This window comes from Mus caroli, unplaced genomic scaffold, assembly GCF_978045245.1.
Source record: "Mus caroli unplaced genomic scaffold, Mus_caroli_1 scaffold_9, whole genome shotgun sequence".
NCBI lineage: Eukaryota > Metazoa > Chordata > Mammalia > Rodentia > Muridae > Mus > Mus caroli.
In genome coordinates, this window is record NW_028227264.1 from 111018134 (window position 1) to 111023005 (window position 4872).

General features: G+C 42.5%; 1 long non-coding RNA gene across 1 annotated transcript; it reads right to left on the reverse strand.

The window, feature by feature from the left end:
- Nucleotides 1-1791: 1791 nt before the first annotated feature.
- Nucleotides 1792-4373, reverse strand: LOC147002759 (uncharacterized). Its single transcript, XR_015048561.1, has 3 exons — nucleotides 4268-4373; nucleotides 3151-3215; nucleotides 1792-2078 (listed from the first exon to the last, which is right to left on the reverse strand). It is a non-coding gene; the product is annotated as an uncharacterized LOC147002759 (long non-coding RNA).
- Nucleotides 4374-4872: the final 499 nt, after the last annotated feature.

A 4872-nucleotide genomic window follows, 5' to 3' on the forward strand; every position in this document is an offset into this window, starting at 1 on the left:
CAGAGGTCATGATGTGGGATGCTGCCACATCCATTTTGTAGACACCACCACCTGCCCAGCACCGCTCACAAACAAGAGGCTGATAACATTCTTACATGTAAAAAGCTATTACCTCTAAGCTTGTCAAACCAGACTGAGAATATTTGGGCACATTAAAACTGATGAGTAGTCACCAGTTTTTTATGGTTTTCTTTGCCTCCCTAGTACTGGGATTACGTACATACTCACCATATCTCAGGTCTAATAAATCTTAATCTACATTTTTTTTTCAAATAGCACATATTTGCTGAGGGTCTTTTCTGTAGCAACCCTGGGTAAGTCTCCAGGGAACCAGAGTAAACAGGATTATAATCCTTTCCCCACTTGGAAGCAAGCTGAATGAGAAACACTGACATGCTATGATGAGCCTTACGTTGGGAGAAGTGGGGCTTCCGTGACGTAAACAGGGTCCCAGTTCAGTGTGGGGTGAGAGGTCTGGGTTGGAAACAGTCTCTCAGAGCAAGTGAGACCTGAGAGATGAGAAGCTCTGAGCAGGTGAGGTCATGGATGATATCGGGGATGGGGAGAGCTATATTTTTCTCTTCTTATTTATTCTTTGAGAACTTCCTACACTATATTTTGAGGATATTCTGTTCCCTTCTCCAACCCCTCCCAGATCCTTCCCTACATCCATACCCATCCAACTTTATGTTCTTTCCTCTCTTAAAATAAACGTGGAGTGATATTCATTTTGCCCAACCTCTCCTGAGTATGAGGTCTGTCCTGGAGTGTGACTGACATACTCATTATCATCCTGTTGAAGAAAACTGACAGTCTCTAGCTGCTAACAGTTGAGAGGAGCCTCTTGGCCAAGTTAGGACTTTGTCCTTCCTTTTCCTCCCTGTTTCCTTCTTAGCTAAAAGTTGGAAATGTCTGTGGGTCTGTCAGTAAACTGTCCAGTCCCTGGAGGCCAGAGATGCCAGAAGTGTTTAAACTAAAATGTCACTAGTTCCACAGTGACCGGAGGCTGGGGAATTCCAGAAAGGGACTCTGGTTTTGCCTAAACTCTTTCACCCTGAAGGAGTAAGCCTTTCCTGGAAAGGCACTGAAGACGTGACAGAAAGTTCGAGACACTTTTACACCTGGGAACTGGATTAGCCAGCCCACTCCCTTTCCTCCATCCAGTAAGGCCAGTTAACTCCAAGGCTGGATCGTCAATGGCGTCTGTCTTCTTGGACCCCTTTAGCTGCACAGAGGAGCTGCCTTCTTTCTTCCCTTAAGTTCCTTATTATAAAAGGCTTATTTCTGAAACTCACCCTCTGTGGTGTGTGAATTTCACTCTTCCAGTTTGGAAGGAAAAGAACCTGAAAGGTCACTAACTGGGCGAATGATTCATGTAACTGTGGATGCCTGGCACCATGACTTCTGAGCCAAGATTATCTAAGTATCAATAAGGTCTCCATCCCTCTGATACAGGGTCAAATTGATCATATGTCTTCAATACCATTGATCACACATGTACAGTTGGGTACAAGTGATCATGTACATTCAAGAACATGATCAACCACCATGAGGTGCAATAGTCCTTTGGTTTCATAACAAGACACTTTGTGCTGTCGTATAATAATAATGTATGCTTTATGCCAAAGGCTACTAGATTTTCACACATAAAATATCTGTCAGAACTTAGTGAGTCTACATGGGAGATTTGAGAGCCATCTGGGGAGAGACAAGGACTCTACAAGGACCATGAACTTGAAACAAAACTGTATTAGAGGCCAAGGAAGAAGACATCTTTTCTACTAGGACAAACATACAAATGTAACCACCTTCAATGACTTTTGTCACCTGAAAATTGATAACATCTTTCTAAGTGCAAGATGAGCAGAAATACCATTTCCTGCTGAGTGCTTGTTTGGACAACACTTTCTGTTGCCCCAGGAATGTGCCGGGATTTCTCTTGTCTTTTTATGGTTCCTCTTCATTTCCCTTGTAAAATCTTGAGGGAGTAGTTTACAGCTCAACTGTGTTTTCCTTTGAAGCCATGGTTGTCTGAAGCTCTGGTTTCATCCTGCAGACTCACTTTCTGCGTCTCATCACTGTGATTCAAGAAAATAAAAAAATGTTTGGGCCGCAAATCCATCAGATTTTGGCTAAATATGTGCAGAATCTGGAAGTAGGATTTTAGCATAGATGCCTCCTGGATGAATCCACTCATTTTCTAGTGTCTAGATTGAAGAGATCAGAATATTAGGGACATTAGAAGCAGAAGTTTTTTTCTGGAACCTTCCAGTTAGCATGGTTCTAGGTGTGAGCATGTTACTTGGTGCTCTTCTTCCTTGGCCTCTAATACAGTTTTGTTTCAAGTTCATGGTCCTTGTAGAGTCCTTGTCTCCCCCCAGATGGCTCTCAAATCTCCCATGGGGAATCATAAATCACTAAGTTCTGGCAGATGTTTTATGTGTGAAAATCTAGTAATGTCTAGAATAATACAAAGCAGAGTCTGTATTACTGACTACCCTATAAGGCAAGTCTTCCTCTATCTTTGACAAAAAGAAGATCTAACATTCTTTCTGAGGCCAGTACCTCCACAGACTTGTGTTCCTGGTTTTCTGCAGGATAGGGCACTAGGTTGTTAAGTTCAAATCCAATGTGTTTGCACAAAGGCACAGTGACACAGCAATAACAGCTCCGTCCTCCCGTGTTTTTGAGTCACTTCTTACTATGTCATTATGCGATGACTTTGCTCTGATGCATCAGGAAGCTGCCTTTTTTAGAGACCAGGTCTCCAAGTTGCTCAGGATGGCCCTGAATTCCATAACTTTTCTGCCTCAGGCTCTTGAATAGCTGGGATTACAGGCTTGTGCCACAAGACCCAGCTTTCAGAAAAGCTTTTTAAAGAAATTTAAGTTTAGGAATATTTTTTTAAGACAAGGTCTAATGTAGCTCAGGCTGGACCCTGTTTCTAATTCTGCTCTGTTTGGAAAGAAATGCTGTAAAGAGAGTCCTTAGGAGTTACTGTAGTTGTCATGAAGTTGACGTTTGCCTTGAGTCTAGCTGCACTGTGGCTCTTCTCCAGTTGTTCTCTAGGTCATATTAGATATTTATTTATCTGCTTAATAGGTGGTCAGTCTATATGTTTGTATAAATAATGATTTATTGGATACTTACATGTTAGGAAGCAGTCCAAGAGCTCCATCAAGGTTACGTCCTAAAACCCATGGGTTCTGTTTTACCTTTTGAATTAAAAGAAAGGTTTAATAATATACCACTTAAAGGTCTTCAGAAGCCATATTGTCATAAAGTTAAGAGCAAAAGTGGGACCTGCTGGAAGAGAAGCCTGCCCTGTGGTTTGTTTCTGTCCATCCACTGAGTGACAAGATATCTGGCTCAGAAAGCAGGACAGTCAGCAAGTGAACAGGCATGAAAGGGGCTGGGGGCGGGGGAGGCAGTTAACTAAAGCAAGACACAGAGCTGAAGCACAGGGGACTAATAGGAAAATCACTACAACGTGTATCTTGGTGTTTGTTTGTTTGTTTGTTTGTTTGTTTGTTTGAAGGCAGGTTCTCCAGGCTTTAGAGTGGCCTCAGAACTCCTCACATAGCTGAGCATAACCTTGAACTCTTATCTTCCTACCCCTGCCTGGTGTTATGAGTGCATACCACCATACTTGGCTTACGTGATATGAGGAATCAGACCTAAGCCTTCCTGCAAGGACGCTACCAACTGAGCCACACCACCAGCTTGTGTCATTTAAGTTTTAAAAATTTGCTCAGTTTATTTTATGTGCATTGTTGTGAGGGTGTCAGATCCCCTGACGCTGGAGTTAAAGATGGTTGTGAGCTGCCATGTGGGGGCTGGGAATTGAACCCAGGTTCTCAGGAAGGGTAGCCAGTGCACTTAAATGCTGAGCCATCTCTCAAGCCTCGTGTGTGTGTGTGTGTGTGTGTGTGTGTGTGTGTGTGTGTCAGTGTGTGCAAAACTGATTTTTAAAAAAACCAAGTTTGTAAGCAAGTGCTGGAAGTAGCATCCGTCCCTTTTAAAACACAAACAAACAAACAAACAAAACAGATATGTTATCAAACAAATTGTGTAATTTCCAGAAATGTTGAAATTGGCACTGGTCATGTGTCCTGGAGGGGGGCAGAATTTTGAGTGAAAAGGTAAATAGTTATCTAATGCTACATAAAGAATTAGCTCAAATGTATCAAATTCAAAGAAGGTTTTTAATAGGTGTGGGTTTGTTTGTTTGTTTGTTTTATGTAGCCCAGGCTAGCTTTCAACTCACTGTATAGCCAAAAATGAGCTTGAATTTATGAATCTCCTGCTTCCACACCCTGAGTGCTGGGATCACAGCTATGAGCCACTGATAGCTGATTCCTGTGGCACTGGGAGAGAATCCACGGCTTTGTGCCTGCTAAAGAAAGCACTCCGTCAGTTTGGCAACTCTCTCAGTTTCCCCACTCCCTCTGAATATTTATCTTTTACAGTTACTGAGGGTCTCAAGGGGAGCTGCTCAATCAGATGATCCCATCGTGCAGAGGTACGTGCAAGCTGACAGCCAGGGTTCTAGGCTTCTTGTAGTGTTTTTAGTTATATTACTCTAAGTTATTATAGCTTTATCAGTCAAATGCTTCGGAAGCGAATGATGATCACTTAGAGGGATCAGACTGTGGACAGGATAAACTCCTTCCTGGTGATGGTATCCCCTTGAGAAATATTTGGGATGGAAAGGTTCTTTCTTAAACACTTTCACAAATTTTATCCTATTAATGAAATCTCTCTCTCTCTCTCTCTCTCTCTCTCTCTCTCTCTCTCTCTCTCTCTCTCTCTCTCTCTCTCTCTCTCCATCCTGAAATAGTTCCTGACTACCCAAGCTTTGGGTCTGTGTTG